The sequence below is a fragment of the Solanum pennellii genome, chromosome 1, assembly GCF_001406875.1.
Source record: "Solanum pennellii chromosome 1, SPENNV200".
Lineage (NCBI taxonomy): Eukaryota > Viridiplantae > Streptophyta > Magnoliopsida > Solanales > Solanaceae > Solanum > Solanum pennellii.
Window position 1 is genome coordinate 38076602 of NC_028637.1, and position 18447 is coordinate 38095048.

The following is an 18447-nucleotide window of genomic DNA, read 5'->3' on the forward strand; positions in this document are numbered from 1 at the left end:
TTCTTCACAAATAACACTGGAGCACCCCAAGGAGATACACTTGGTCTAATAAAACCTTTGCTCAACAAATCTTGCAGCTGCTCCTTCAACTCTTTCAATTCAGCTGGTGCCATACGATAAGGAGGAACGGAAATAGGCCGAGTGCCTGGCTCCACATCAATACAAAAATCAATATCTCGATCTGGTGGAAGACCTGGCAAATCGGTCGGAAATACTTCTGAAAATTCACACACTACTGGAATAGACTCAAGCATAGGAGTCTCAATATTAGTATCTCGAATGTGGGCCAAGTACGCCAAACATCCTCTCTGTACCAACTGACGAGCCTTGAGGAATGATATCACACCCTTAGAAGGATGACTAAGAGTACCTCTCCATTCTACTATAGGAATTCCAGGCATAGCTAAAGTGATGGTCTTGGCATGACAATTTAAAATTGCGTGGTAAGAAGATAACCAATCCATACCAAAGAATCACATCAAAATCTATCATTTCTAAGACCTTTAAATCTGCATGAGTGTCATACCCCATCAAAGTAACAGTACATAAACGATACACATGATCTACAATTACAGAATCCCCGACAGGAGTAGAAACACGTATCGGCAAATCAAGAGACTCACACAATATATCCAGACTAGGAGCAAAATATGTGGACACATAAGAATAAGTAGAGCCTGGATCAAATAATACAGTAGCTGGTCGATGACAAACCGGAATAATACCTGTGATAACAGCATCTGAGGCTTCAGCCTCTGGCCTACCTGGAAAAGCATAACAGTGAGAATGACCTCCATCAGATTGTGAACCTCCACGACCACCGCCTCGACCAGAAGGAGAACCACCTCTACCATTCTGTGCACCACCCCTAGCTGGAGGTTGTGCAGCCCTGGAAGTCGAAGCCTGAGAACCCTGATTTAAGCCAACACGTCTGGTCCTAGGGCAGTCTCTCACAAAGTGTCCCATATCACCACACTCAAAGCAACCCCTACGAGACGCAGGATGATGAGAGGAACCTAAAGGACCAGAATGTCCTCCACAAACTATAGGTCTAGAAGATGAACCCTGCGAAGTATGTACCGAGCTCAAAGAGTTATGCCCAGCGTAACCAGCCTCAGACGCTGGTATAGCAGCATGAATGGGTCTGCTAGACTGAGGGTGATAACCTCTGCCCAATTAACCCCGAGTCCTAGGCGGAGCAACACCATAATCACCTGAATAACGAGTCCTCTTGCCCTCTCGCTGCTCAAATCCCTCACGTCGAATCATCTCCAACTCCTTAGCAGCATCTACCACTTTCTGGAATGGAACACCAGAAGCAGCAACCTGAGAAACTCCTAGACGAATTGGAATAATCAGCCCCTTAACAAACCTCCTCACTCTCTCAGCCTCTGTGGGAAGTATCATCGAAGCATGCCTAGCCAAGGCATGAAATTTACCCTCATACTCTGCAACTGACATACCATTTTGCTGCAAACCCTCAAACTCGGCCCTCTTGCGCTCCCTCTCACTGCGTGGAACAAATTTGGATAGAAATACCTGAGTAAACTCAGTCCAGGATAGTGGATGAGATCCAGCTGGCCTACTACTAATATAATCCCTCCACCACTGCTTAGCAGAGCCAGTCATCTGAAACGCTGTGTAGTCAACTCCATGAGACTCCACTAATCCAAGATTATGCAACCTCTCATGACAACTAACTATAAACTCATATGCATCCTCAGCTAAGTCACCAGTATAAGTAGGAGGATTCATTAGTCTGAACCTCCCAAACATCTTTTGCTCATCAATAGTCATAGAAGGCCTGTTCACCAAATGTGATGTCATATCTGGAAACTCCATACTATCCAAACGAGGAGCTACAGCGGCAGCTGGCTGAGTCCTGGGAGTCTGAGAATCTGGAGCAACTATCGGATCTGGAGTTTGACCTCCAACACGGGTCTGTGAGCCATCAGAAGTGACAGGCAAAGCTCCTGCCTGGGCCATCCCCTCTAGGATTCCTAACATACGAGCCAAGGTATCTTGAAGCACTGGGGGGACAATAGTACTGGTTGGAGCCTGAGCTGGCCCATCCCCCTCGACACGATCTTGCACATCCCCATGAATAACCTCTGCATCAGGAGGTACGGTCCTATCACGACCCTGGGTAGCTACTGGTACTTGACCATCCACAGGTGCTGCAATACGGCCCCTACCCCGACCTCGAGCTCGTCCCCTACCTCTACCTCGGATAGTGTTCCCAGAAGCAGGCGCAGGAATAGGATCCTGACCACCACTTGCCGATGTACGATTCCTCGCCATCTGAGAGAGAATGAGATATCAAGATTAGAATTTCTACAAGGTCAAGTGTGCACGATAATGAATAAAAGAACAGAATATTTCCTAAATGTCCTATAGCCTCTCGAAGATAGGTATGGACGTCTTCATACCGATCCGCAAGACTCTACTAGACATTGCTCTTGTACTCTTGAGACCGATGAACCTAGGGCTCTGATACCAAATTTGTCACGACCCAAATTTGCAAGTCGTGATGGCACCTATGTTCCCAACCAATAGGTAAGCCAACCCAACATATTAACCCAACTAAACCAACAAATGAGTAAAAAGACTAACACTTAGCAAGAATCTCCAACATTGAGTTCCTTATAAGTACGAAATGCGGAAGCTAAAATATATCACCCCAAGAATTGGTGTCTTAAGTACAAGAGCTTCTAAAATTCGATGCAAGTCTGAAACTAAATGACAAATCTAACATAAGGGATATCCTGTTTGAATACTAATAACAGAATAAATAAAAGATAGAGGGAGGTGTGGGCCACGGGACAGCCAAGCAGCTCACCACAACTCCAAGCTCGGACTCAAATTGCTCCACGAGATGTGCTTCTACTCGGAATCGAATCTGCACCACAAAGAGTGCAACAAGCGTAGTATGAGTACGAAACCACGTGTACCCAGTATGTCTCATTGACCGACAACGAAGAAGTAGTGACGGGAGTTATATAAGAAAATAAATTCTTAGATTATACATATATATATATATATATTACACTTGCTATTTAAGTTTCATCAATAAAGGAAATCAGCATCAAGTACTTTCCAAACACCAAACGAAACATATACTCATCAAGAATGAATGATGTGATGGAATGCAATGCAATATGATACCATGAAATGATATATCTCAGAATATCCAGTACTCACTCAACCGTATATACATGATACTCCTCGGAAATACATCGAGAGTTCATGACCCATGGGGGACTCGCGAGGTCCATATACCGACACGGACGATCTCCACGTGTCTGTGCGGACGATCTCAACGCACTATCATAATATCAAACAATTTCCGCACGGACGGTCTCCACGTGCCCAAATTACAATCTTAACATCTCACCATCCCCTGCACGGACGATCTCCACGTGCCCAACTTATACTCAATCTCATGTTAATGTATGTATACAATATTGTTTCAATATAAGGGGATAATGATGCATCTCACTCAATCAATATCAACAAATACATAACCACCTCAATTATCACAACTATACGGGTGTAATAAAGAAAACACAATCACACAAAATTTCAAGTCAATAGTATATCAGCTAATGCACATATGCTTTGGAAATTCTCAAATTACAATCCACATTATATAGTAGTAACTTTCCGTTTTATAACACCGGTACTCGTACCAATGCCCGTCACACCATTGTTACGAGACCCCCATCTTTCGCCCTTACCCCTTGTCTATTTCCATTTTTTTTTCTTTAATTAGGAAAATGTCCTTCAACAAGTCTAAAAGTCTTAACATACCTCAAGTCCGAGCTCGTGTCACGAATCCTCAAGATAGTTCCTTCCCTTTTCGCAAAGTTTCAGAATGTTCACGATCTACCAATGATGCAATATACGTAAGTAAGCGAGTTTGTAGACATTCAAATTCTTATATGCCTATCATAGACCCTAAAACTCACTCATATTTCTAACTAAACTTCAAATCTTGATATAGTTTTAATGCCAAAATTATCATACTTGTCAAATTTCAAGCCTAGAGTTAAGCCTCAACTCATCTAAATATCATGAATTTAATGATATTCATCAAGACGATACCACCAAAATTGATTAGCTATACCCATATATATATTAAACTTCAAGGAGTAAATTATATGAAAAATTTAAAATAAAATAAAGTGACCAGGGAACTACAAAGATTCCCACTTATGTGCAGACGTATATGATTGCCAATGATCTTTTCTTTTCTTTTTTTTTTCATTTATTCATAAGTGATTATGCCTAATCATTATTCAATGATTAGGCTTGGTATAATTTATATAAATAATTCCCTCCTTCTATTATAGTTCATGAACGTGATTACCTTTCCAGCTTCTGTGAAAATTAACAATTTCACGTCCTTAAATGATTATCCCCAGAAACTTGATCAATATAATTAATTACTTACTCCATTAATCTTCTTCCCCTATAATCTAATAATACTCAATACAATACCACACGACAGGATACCATATTCATACATTATATTTTCTAATCCAATAACTAATAATTTAATTGGTAATTTTTGAGACAAAAAAAATAATATCTAACTCGAACCACTGATTGCAAAACCAGAAGCATCGCATGAGTATTAAAAAGGTAAAATTTTCCCTTTACTTCACTTTTCATCCATCCTATTTATTCATTCCTAATAACAAACTAAAAATTTATTTACATCCCAGGGACCACATCGAACAACAACAAATCCAGAATTGACTTATCCATTAATTTGTTTCAACCCAAAAATACTTCCAGAAATTCCTACTAATATTAAGATCATCCAATCATATACAAATTTCAAAATATAATTAAGCTCTTAATTGCACTATCTATTCATTATAAAGTTTGCCCATTACCCAATTAATTTCCACGTAAAATACCACCAAATTGAAAACTTCCCCCAACTTCCCTTTTTGATTTTTACGTTCCCACACACATTATTTCAAAACCCAGTATCTTAAATCCCATTACAAAGAACTAACGTTGAAAACCTTTACCTGAGTGAAGTCTTCCCGTCTGTAGGTTGATTATCGCCGCTTAGGTAGTTTCTAACCCTTTTTATTTTCTGCCTTTCTAATGTTAATTAAGTATAATAAATAAACTAATCCCACTAACTTAAATCAATATATAGGTCAAGTATAAAGATATTAAATAAATTATGAGTATGACCCACTAACTATTAACTATATTAATTCTTCACTAAAATTTTTATCAACTAAATACTCTTAGTCTTCGAATAGTTTAAAAAATACCCCTTTAAATTTTCAAAAGGAGTCAAACTAGTCCTAGTTCTCAAAACGACCTAGCGGGTCGTTACAATATGCATCATCTTATTGGCTCATCAAGGAGAGGCAGTTGCATAGAGATCAGGATTCGACAAAGCTGTAGTAGAGGAGGTCTATGCTTAATCTTACCAGAATGGATCCGCTTACCTAAGCTTATCTTCAACGAACTCTTGAACAATGACACAAAGACGATGAAGAGGCTTAGATCAATCTGATTTGACAAGCATAAATCCTCAAATTTTATCGATACTTGATTTCTTCTTAGTTTGTTTTTACTTTAGTAATTCGCAGGACCAGATCTCGGTTGGTCCTGTTCATTTTGTTAGATACTTTTGTCTTCAAAAAAAATGGGCTCTTGCCCACATTAAACCCCAAAAAAAAAGAGAAGTTAACGCCTCTTAAAATACATCTCTAATTTTTATAATGGTTAAATTAAAAAAGAATTTAAAAAATAAATATTTATTCACAAGAAAAAAAAGACCCTCAATTTTTTTAAACAATTAGTTCTATTTCACTAGCCGTGTATTTTCCCGCCTACACCCTGCCTTTATTTATTCCCCACTAAAATTAGGTAGAACTTTAATTATGTGAGATAATTTCAATGGAAACAGAGCACGGAAAAAAAACTTTCAGTATAGTGAAATAGAACACAATCATTGGAAGGAAGGAAGAGGAAAGTCTACTTCGGCTTAATAGAGAGATCTCATAATAGTTCAAAAATGAATTTGAATGGATGGCGAAAGTATATTAGTTCTTACTTTGAACTTTTGTCTGTAAAAAGAGAATGCGGTGGTGATGTTAGAAACCTATCCTTTTTGCGTAGCAACTAGCTCAGTCATTTCCCTCCATTAGGCCAACTCTATTTCGACCCATTAGGTTATTTTGAATACATGGTTTACACTCGATTTTTATGTTTCTGCGATGTTATCGACTCTTGTTATGTTGAACATATAAACATATAGTATGTATATTCATTGTTCTGAATATAGTTATTGTATCATATTCCAAGAATTCATATTTTGATATTCTATAACTTAAAAGTACTACATATAAGCTTAGATATTATATATTTTTAAATAGATATGAAATTACTTACTTATCAATTGAAGAAATTAACTATGCAAGTTCAAAAGTGATAATTTCTTTTATATTCAAGCGTGCTTTCTTACTCGAATATGTTAACAAAATTTTAAATTTATTCCTAAGACATGTATAAGAATTGTTTGATCTATGAAACTTAAATGAATCTTTTTATTACGAAATTCTTTATCATCTATATTCTTATTATCTTCATCACTTTCCTTTTAATGTTGATTAAAGAACAAATGAATTATTATTTCTTAAATAATTCATTCATTAGACATTCTTGAGCTCTATGATAATGACAAATAATGAAATTTATGTTGGAATATTGAAACCTTTTTAAGAACCTACTTTTCATTAGTTTTTATGTACTGAATATTAGTAAATAAATTACTTGCAAGTTCAATGCAATTATTATGGGAAAATTACCTAGTTATATAATTAATAGGAGTCCCTATAAACTCCAAAGTTTTAACAAAACACTAATTTACTATTGCGGAAGAAAACCCCCTACAATGTGAAAGTCATTGTACCAAAACTATATTAACGACAAGTCTAAGAAGAGGGGGTACAACCCCGAAACTAAACTTACACCTTAAACAAATAGTCTAGGTCTGAAAAGAGTTGACTTTAACGGGAGAGATGAATCACATCCTGAGAGAACTTATTCACCCCTTGAATTTGGTCTCGCTCAATAGTAACCTTGTTGAGGTCTATCAATAGCCGCCTAAAGTTTCCTTGTACTCAACAAAAATAAGAGCAAACGCAGTATCAGTACACAACTATCGTGTACTGATCGGATCACGAGAGTTTCCCATTAAGTGTAACATAAGCAAGTCAATACAACATTCCGAACATGAACAAACCAAAAATATACAATATCTATTATCACATGCTCAAACAATATTAATTTATAAGAATTCATTGGTCCTCTAATAAAAGTAAAATAAAAAATATTACCATACCAAAATGTGGTACCCGATTCAATGTTTATACAGCAACATGGTTCTTGCAACTTCGGATTGTCTATATTTAAATTGAACTACAAAAGTCGTGGTAGCAATAAATTACATGAATATATTTCCTTTTGTGTTTTCGTAGATCTTCCGGGAAATCCAGACATCTTTTATAGACTTGAACATATTTTGGTTAAAGTTGTTTTTAATATTTATTGAAAAAATTCATTTGATTGTATGTCTTCTTATTGGTTTTGCATACTTTATTTTTCTGTATCTCAATTGTTAATGAAGGCCAAATAAGGAAAGAATGACTAGTAATCAATTGAATTTTCTTTTTGATTATACTAATGTGTTAAAATATACAAATTGATGTAATTTTATGTTGTGTTGAAATCACGAAGCCCATCAAAATTTTTATTTTTTATATTTTTATTCAACTGTTCCTTTTTAAAAATAATAGTTGTCTGCTTATTTTTTTTGGTCTTCCTTTCACCTTAGTATGAAAGAAACAAAAAATGATAGTTGATTATATGAAAATGATTTATTTTTCATTAAATTGATGTGTTGCATGTAAACTATTTACATAGCAAATCAAATATATAATTGTCATTGTGATTTAAAGTTTATGAAGCACAACAATAATTTTAAATCATGTAACATTTTGAAGAAAAGTAAATTAAAAACAATGCAGTGTAGTGCTAAAACATCAAACACCTTATACAAAAATGAGGCCGCTTATGATTTTGGTCCTTTAAGATCTTTGAATTATACAACAGATCGCTCTAGAATATTCTATGTAAGACCAAAATCTCATCTTATCGGTATGATACCTAATATTTTGGATATTTATAACTCCTTTGATGGGAGCGTAGTTGTTGTTTTGTATAATGGAACAAACATATTCTATGTATCCATTGTTCCAAGTAATACTTTTTCATTTTGGATTTAACTAGGAATGATTCCAGAGATTTTATTATAATTACCGCGTATTTTATAGAACTACAACCCATGATTGGCGGAAGTGAATCATGCATTTGATAATATGACATTACCACTGAGTCTTACCAATTTTCCAAAGTTAAATATTTTTTTTTGCCTTCACTTTCCTTTCTTTTCAATTATAAATTTATTGCAATCTTCACATAACTAGTTTAAGTTTTTTGTTATTACATATTAACGGACAAAAAATAGTGTGTGTATTTCTTCCCACAAATTATGATCTTCGATTTAGGGTTTGTTTGCCCTTCAAGACCAAACTGAAAATGTCAATACAGGCTTGAGTAGGGAAGTCATTCTTGAACATATGAATCACATCATGTATAAGTCAACAGAAAGATCTATAAGTATGTTCTTGGTGATACAAAAGTTGTTTCAACTAAAATGACATATCAACTCATAAGACCAACTTTTTTTCATCACTATCAAAACTCACTAACACCCAATTCCTTGAGTGTGTTTGGTTTTCATGGAAAATACTTTCTTCAAAAGGAAGTGAATTGCTTTCTCAGTTTTCAAGAATGAAGGAGAAAATTTTTATCGGTTCCACTTTGAAATTTCAGAGAACAAGATGTTAGATATCTTTTTTTTTAAAGGAAAAGAATTAATCTATCAATCTTGGTATACTTTTCAATCTAGAATTATAGGGTAAACTTCATATATTATCCTTAATGAATGGTAAAAACGAGGTACATGATGTTTGTAATGAAATAAGAAGGATAGCGTAGGTGATTTATAGGCGCCCACACTGCCTAAATGAGCGTCAGTGGTTGAAATATGCATTACATATACACCATTTATCGATAAGATGCATGTCCTTATAGTTTTTTATAATTTATAATAACAAACACATTGGTAGGTACACTTTGACAACCTTGTTTTTTGATCTCATGAGGTGTGAAATAACAATAATCGGAGTTTCCATAAGTATCCAAATTATCGGCACATAGTACACATACATCAGTCATCCATCTCTTAATAAAGATTTGTAGTTGGCAAGGAAACCCAATCGAGCACAGTGGAGAATTACACTGTCTTTTGCTGCCAATCAACTTACTCGTAGACATCTATAGCTACACGATAAGGAGAATTTTGTCTAGTATATTGTAATATTCGCTCTTAAAATCTGACAGGCTTCGACCTAGATTTAACATAAAATATCCTACTACTAGATTTTGGATCACCTAACAAAGCTTAATATACCCAACAAGTATAAAAACAATTTTAACTGAAAAATCAGGTAATATTAAATATCATTCTCAGGTGGATACCACATGTAATTTTAAATTCTACTACTAGAAGTTTTCCCTAATCACTCTTTTAAGTAATTGTCTCCTAAAATACATCTCAAGTTTTGATAATGGTAAAGTTTAAAATGAATTTGTGTTTAATTCTATTTACCTTGGTACCATTGGAATGTACTTTTTTAAATTGGACTTATTCCTTCCCTCTCTCCTATTTTGTGTACGTTCAATATCTAAATTACCAAGGTACGTATTAAAAAAATATATGCGAAACCACTCCACTAAAATAAGTAATTAAAGTATAAAAATTCGTATAAATGGATGATTTAATAATAAATACAAAGATTGACCAAATTAGAAGATTTGATCACTAGTAAGGTATACTCCAATTTCAAGAAAAAGAACTACAAAATCAAAGTTAATTATACGCTTAAGAGCTATCCTATGCTATCTAAAAGACAACAACTAAATCAAATAAGAGATGCTAGACAAAAATAGCACCTAATTATTTCTTCTTTATCATTCCCCACCTGCAACATAATGGCCAACTTCTACTCCTCCGTGTATTTATCATGAGATGTTCAAAGTCAGGCTGTATAATTTTATACATTAATATTTGTTTTTCTCATTAAATTTTTGTAATTCTTTACAAAGAGATTTAGTACCTCAAAGCCATTTGATTTACCCTAAGCATAATCATGTTGACCAACCTCTACTTTAACTTTCACAAATTTATCAATTATCTCTACTACATTTGCGGAAACCCTTGTGTTGTCCACAAGTATAGAAGAAAAAATTGATAAATTTTTCAAAAGGAAACTAGAGAATCGTCAATGTTATTATGTTGAGGGAAAATTAAATGGCCTTGAGGAATTGGGAGATCTCAATAAAGATTTTGAAGTATTGAACGAGAAAGAAAATAAAAGAATACTAGTTTATATGTTTTGCATCCCGGATAAAAAATTCTTCCAGATAAACACATGGAGGAGAAAAACCTAGCAATAAAGTTGCTGGTAGGGGAAGTTCTTGAAGAAAAAAAAGTGCTACATTGATGAAGCATTTAATTTTAGATTGAATTGTTTCCCCTGAGCTAGAAAAGGTTGAAAGGTCATTGAACTCATAATTATTATGGAATTGGTAATTGGAGTTCTTGATATTTTAGTTAAGCATCGAAATGACTTATCGAATTGTTGAAAGTTTTAAGATGCTAATTTTTTTTCATTGTTATTAAGCAGTTCTCGTTTATATCCAATCATCCATTTATACAATGTTTTAGATCACAAAATTATTGAAGGTTTTGGAGTTCATATGAAATTAATGAAGTTTTCTTTTTGTTTCATCTTTCATATTTATTATATCATAAATTGTCTAAATTAGTAAATCAATTAAAGCCTTTTCTAAACTAGTGAACAATGTAAGTGATGGATAAAAGAGAAAACATAGCAATGTACGTAGGTATTAAATACTAAATGCAAAACCATTCCACTAAAATAACTAATTACGTATAATAAAAATAAAGATTTACTAGATTAGAAGATTCGATCATTGGTAAGGTATCCTCCAACTTCAAGAACACCATCTACCAAATCAATGTAAATTATAAGCTAAATAACTCTCCTCTTCTGGCTCAAATACAACAATTAAATCAAATTTTAAATGCTCGACCAAAATAGAACCTCCTTTTATCTTCCTTATTATTCTCCACCTGCAAATTAATGGCCAGCTTCTACTCCTCCATGTATTTCTCATGAGGTGTTTATGTGTCAGGGTGTATAATCTTATACATTATTATTTTTTCTTATTAAATATTTGTAATTTTTTACAAAGATCTTTATTGCCTCAAAGCTGTTTATTTTCCCTAAGCATAATCATTTTGGCGATCCTCTACATTCACTTCAAAAAAAATTATCAATTAACTCTAGGATACTTGTGAAAAACATTTTGTTGTCCACAAGTATAGAAGAAATAATTGATAAAATTTTCAAAACAAATCTAGCGTATCCACAACATGTTTATGTTTAGGAACTATCAAATGTCTTTGAAGAAATGGAAGATCTCTATAAAGATTTTGAAGCATGCAATGAGAAAGAAAACGAAATAATACTAATTTATAAGGTTATGCACCACAGATAAGAAATACCTCCAAATAAACAGATGGAGGAGCAAAAGATGGGAATAAAGTCATGGGTTGGGAAGTTCTAGAAGAAACAAAAAGTTCTACTTTGATCGAGCGTATAAAGTTTGATTTAATTGTTTTAACTGAGATTAAAACGGAGGAGAGTTGCTGAACTCATAATTATCATAGAGTTGGTAATTGGAGTTCTTGAAATTGGAGTTAAGCTTGGAAATTACTTAACCAGTGGTCGAAACTTTTAATGTGATCAATTCTTTTCCTTGTTATTAAGTCAGTAGTCGTTAATCTTCTGTCCTACATTTATACAATTTCTTAGATCACAAAATAGAAGGTTTTGGAGTTTTTATAAAATTATGTGTTTTAGTGTTTTTGTTCTTTAATATTTATGATATTATAAGTTGTTTAAATTAGTAAATCAACTGAAGACTTTTCTAAACTAATGAACAATGAAAATGATGGATCAAAGAGAATGCTCATGCACTAATTAAGGTTCAGGTATCGTTCTAAAACAAGGGAAATTTGTGCATTTACATGTTACACCTGAGCTAGAGGTCTATGAGATGGTGAAATATTTTGTAATGAGATTATAACACAACCATTAATGGTTAGTATTATTTTATGTTGATTAGAATGTGAGATAAGATTTTGTGCATTACTTAAAACCTGGTATGGAGATATCTAAAGGAACACGATACGGAGAATTTTTTCAAGTATTTGGTATTGTTCGCTCTTAACATCTGACAAGTTGTGAATTAGATTTGACATCAAATGTCCTCCTACTTGAGTCCTGATCACCTAACCATGCTTAATTTACCCCACAATTGTAAATAAAGTTGAATTGAACAATCATGTAATATTCAACATATTCTCATGTGCATACTACATGTTATTTTCAATTCTTCTGGAAGAATGTTTCCCTAATCACTATTGGTATTAATTATTATGTCGGTGTTAGCATGACAATAATTAATGATCTATAGGTCGAAGTAGATATTATTGACAAAATATAGGATGCAAACATAGTTGATGAGAGTAAATTTTAATTGAGCGAAGCAGTAGTTAAATTTAATGGTAACCAAGAGCATCATAAGGAGAATATTAAATTTTTGGTATACCCTCATGAGGTTTTGCATTATATAATCACTCATAATTCTGAACACGAGGTTATTAGTAGCACAAAAGAGGATCAAGCAATAGCGGTTTGAAAAATTATTGTTCTCAAGAAAATGTAGATACTATGCCTATTGAAGAAGATATATCTCCAAAATTTATTAAATCTGCCAAAAATAGGGAAGAAGCAAATAAATGTAGATCTACACCATCCAATCAACTAAGAGATGCCCAACAAACATTCCATAGAGTGCAAATACTGCATATTTTTCATTATTTTTCTCTTATTTGCTTTGTGTAACCATTTTAACATGTCATATATATCAACAATTATAGAAGAAGGTTAGAGATGCCCCTAGAAAAAGAAAATTACAATGGAAACATTTGGTGTTTCATTTATTTAGAGTCTGATTTTACCGTGGTGGTGGATACAGAGCAACAATTTACACTGTGTTTAACACAACAACAACAGTCTAATAGATTTAATGTCACTTCCGTCCATGTCAAATGTAATGTTTAAGATATACAAATACTATGGTTGGATATATTAGATGACAACAACTATTGATAGCTCTTAAATACTATGGTTGGATATATTAGATGACAACATCTATTGATAGCTCTTGGTTAATTGGTGGAGACTTTAATGTAGTCTTGGTCAAGATATTTATTATGAAGACTTTAAAGACATCTATTTAGAGTTGTGATTTATCAGAGATTCCATTCAGAGGAAGCCCTTTCACCTGGTGGATTAGAAAAGATGGATTCTCTCTTATTAGGATATGCACACTGATTTAATTTTATGGAAATTGAACATCCTGCAAGATATGGATCAAATCATTCCCCTTTGTTATTGACCATGTAAGAGGGGATAAATTCATAAAGGAAACCATTGAGGTTTCTTATGTTATGGACTGACCATGATCAATACATAAACGAAGAGTTTGTGTATTTTATTTTTAAAGAAAACATCAAAACGACAAAATCATCTTTGACCAAATGGATCAAGGAAGTTTATGGTGATATTTTTCACTAACTACTAATCAGGGAAGATATTGTCAAAAGCAAAGAAAAATTATTTGAGGAAGCTTGTAATGCTGAAAAAAAATTAATTACATAGAGTCCAGGCGAAGTATTAAAACTGCTTAGATTTTGAGGAGTTTTTTTGGCCTCAGTAAGTTGAGTATGACTGGTTTGATGGTGTAGATAGTATTACTCTTTCTAAGTATATTATTCATACTAAGTTGTATTATTGCCCCAAAAATTACCAAGTTAACACATTTGCAAAGTTTAGATCAATCTGTTTGAATAATTTTATCAAAAAAATTCTATCTAGAGTAGTTCATGAATGAATAGAAGGTATGTTTCCTAAACTCATCTCTGCAAATCAATCTGACTTTATATAAAATGTTCTCTTAACATAAAATATTGTCAAGAAATCTTGAAAGAGGGTAAGCCTTCTAATATTGTAATTAAGCTTGATATGGCAAAGGCTCATGATAGAGTATCGTGGTTTTGTATGATGAAAGTGTTGATGAAGATGGGTTTTCATGAATTTGAGGTGGATTTAAATTGGAAGTTTCTTGCAAACATTTGGTATTCGGTTGTTATTAATCGGAAGTCACATGGGTTCTTTCACCTTACTAAAGTGGTTAAACTAGGTGATCCACTATCCCGTGCTGTATTTATTCTATCGGCTAGCATTTTATCTAGGTTCTTTAACTCTTTATGTAAGGATGATCTATTTCGGGGTTATGGGATGCTAAACTGGAGTACCAATATAAACCATCTTGCTTATGTAGATAGAAATATAATTTTTGCATGTACTAATGGATACTCATCTGTAAAGATCATGTCAATTTTAAAGAAGTATGAAATTCAGTCGGGACAGAAAATTAAAAAGGATAAAAGAGCCTTCTTTATAAATAAAAATCAAGCAGCTGCTCGCACATTTCTGGTTCAGGAGTGCACAGGTTTTAATATAAGCAGATTTCCACTCAAGTATTTGGGGTGTCCTATATCACTATTTATGAAATTCTAATAAATAGTGTTTTGCAATGTGTTCTAATTCACGTCTTGTCTGCTAGGCTTCTTGGAATGATATTTGCTTGCCAAAAATCGAGGGTTGTCTTTGTTTTAGGTCTTTATTTAATTTATCTCAAAATCAATATGCTAAATTCTATTGGAGGTTCAGAATCAAAACTCTTTATGGGCCAATATTATGTGGAATAAATATATTGAGAAGAAAATCCTAGTTTGGTACAATGGAGGGGTGGATCTCAATTGTAGAAAAATACTCAATAACAGGGATATCTTCGAAAAATACTCATTTGGCGGGAACCTAGAGGTTTAACATCTTTAATATTGTTTGATAATTAGTTAGGGTTAGGTCCTCTATATTCACAACCAACAGAAGTGAAAACCTGCCACAATTTGATAGATATTAACGATTATATGAATTAATAGTTTTTGGATTATGAGAAAATGCAATTGTGCATGCATCAATATGTAGTGGATCATGTCAAAATCTTCCATCGATCGGATTAGACGGATAGATTAAAGTGATAAATCATAGTGGACATTCCATTTCTGGACAATTTCAGTTAAAAGTGCTTGGAATAATATAAGAAAGAGAGCAGAGAAAACTGACTCTTATTAGAAGATATGGGTACAAGGAATCCCTTTTAATATATATTTCTTAGCTTTGAAGGTTTGGAAATTTTTTTTACAATGGCTACTTAAATGACACAATGGTTTCTGCGACGTTCCAGCTGATGAGACAGTGGAACACTCAGTTTAAAAAGGAGAAGTTGCGGATTCATTATGGAGATATTTTGCTGGTGCAGTTGGTCTTTTGGGACCATGGGTTCAAACAAAACATGTTTTAATGCAATTCCGAATGTTAAAGGTAACTCTAGGCAAAAGATGACATTATTTAATGCAATTCCGAATATCATCTTATGGATTCTTCGAAAAAGGACAAATACGATTCTACATGGTGCTTCTTACTCTAGTAATAGAGTTATTTGGGATATTTTCAATACTAAAGGAATTTCATTAATTTTAAATTTAAATAACCCAATATTCCAAATAATTGGACTTAGATGGTTACTCTACTTGATATTTTCAGGCCTAGTTTTACATCTAGGGTGATAAGGTGGAGGTACCACCTTTGGGATGGTTGAAATGTAACACTGATGGGGCATTAAGAGGTAACCTTGGTGCTAGCACTATTGAATTTTGTGTTAGAGTTTCTTCTGGTTATCTTTTAGGAGCAAGGGGGCTTAGGATCTAGTACTATTGAACGTTAACTATATACCTATGAAGGTTCAATTGTTGTTGATAAATTCATCTAGTAGTTGGTCATGTACTCTTCACCTTATCTTAATTAGATTCTATTGGTTATATATCATGCACTTTGTGAGAGCTTTGAGGTTTCATTAATGATAAAAAAAACTAGGACAAGTGAATTTGTATTTTCTTTTCTGCTAGATAGTTTATTCACCAGTTTGCCTATGAGTTTTGTTGGACATTCCTATTCTTAATTGTGTTGATCACATATGAGTATGGTGTTGTTGCTATATAGTTTTAGGATAAGATTCAATCTCTTACATTAGTAGTTTTTCTCGTAGCTCCAAATCTAGATGGTGGTATTAATCCTATGTTTGGTTCAATCCATCAGATATAGATTGGAGGGGAGAGATTACAAATATTAGGAAGGTTGATCGAGCCTCATTTTTCTATTTGTAGATAGCAAGAATTGATAAATACTAGATAAGAAGCCCGTAAATAAGTTAGAATGATTTACTTACATCTACGAATCAACTAGGGATATGATTAAACTAATTGTTGTTGCATAGAGAATCACGGTTTGACAAAGCTCTGGTAGAAGAGGGATATGCTTGTTCTTACCAGAATAGATCCACTTAACTAATCATATCCCCAATGAACTCTTAAACGCCGACTCAAAGATGATTCAGATGCTTAGATCAGCCTGCTCTGACAAGCATCAAGCCTCAAATTTTTGTCTAGACTTCATTTCTTCTTAGTTTCTTTATTACATTTAGCGTTTTTTTGCTTTGTAATTTGCTGGACCAGATCTCATTTGGGCCTATTCATTTTTTGGCTCCTTTATGTTAATAAAAAATGGGCTCCTGCCACCTTAAACCAAAAAAAAAAAAAGTTAATGCCTCTTATAATACATCTCAAATTTTGATAAAGGTTAAATTTAACATTATTTTAAAAAAAGAAATATTTATTCATAAGAAAAGAAAGACCCTCGATTTTTTAATCAAAAAATTAGTTCCATTTAACTACATGTGTATTTTCCCGCATACACCATCCCTTTATTTATGCCCCACTCAGTGGGATAGAAGTTTGATAAAGTGAGAGACTTTCAATGGAAACAAAGCAGGGAACACTGATTCTTAATTTGGTGAAATAGAGAACAAGCATTAAACGGAAGGAAGAGGAAAGTCTACTCGGGCTTCATAATGAGATCTCATCGTATCTCAAGAAAGAATTAGAATGAACGGCACAAGGGGATTAGTTTTTACTTTAAACTTTGTCCTTATAATAGAGAATGCATTGGTGATGTTAGAAAGCTATCGTTTTGGCACGACAAGTAGCTCAATCACTCCCTTCCAAGAGACTGACTCTATAACGACCCATTAGGCCCTTTTGAGTACTAGAGTTTCTTATTTCATAAATGACTTCACGTACATTGTAAATGGGTATTTTGGACTATTTGTAAGCACAATTAATAATTAATGAGATAATTTTAGAATTAATTTAATTGGTGGTTAACGCAAAAACTTTTAAATTAGTAGTGGACAACTTTCAGAACTTTATAGTTAATCAAGTAAAATAATAATGGTAGAAAATAATTTGTATTAAAGAAAAGAGAAAAAGGGAAAAACTGTGTGATTGGGAGAGAAAAATATCGAGAATTTGGTAAATCAATGCGCCCCTAAATCTTTAATATATTAGAAACATGGGTTGGATATTTTTAATATATTAGATAGGAGGGAATGTAATTACCAATGTAAATTTGAATTGATGCACTACGATGTGTTCGTACTATGCATGTCTTTTACCAATATATTTACGACTAGTGTTGGCAATTTAAACCCATTTTTCATTGACCCGGCTAAATAGCCCATCAAATATCGGTTGAAAGAGTAATTTTAAATATGGCTAATATTCGGTATTATACCCATATTTGACCCATTAAAATATTGGTATATTATCGGTAAACTACGGTTCAAATATAAGTATTGATATTTTCTCCAAATTTTCAAAAAAACTTTTTGTTACCATGTTTTACAAGCGATTTGTCAAAACATTCATATATGGGTCCCTATTAATATTTCAACTCTCGACCTCCACCTCACGCTTTCCAAAAAAAATTGAAGTTTATTCTTAAAAAATATTTTGAACATCAAAATTTCATTTTTCACCCATACACTAAACCCACCCCACCCCAGCCACTCACCCCCCACCCCAAAAAAAAATGTAATTTTATTTTAAAAAATATTTTCAACTTCAAAATATTCATTTTTGCATCCCTACCATCGTACCCCCACCCCCGC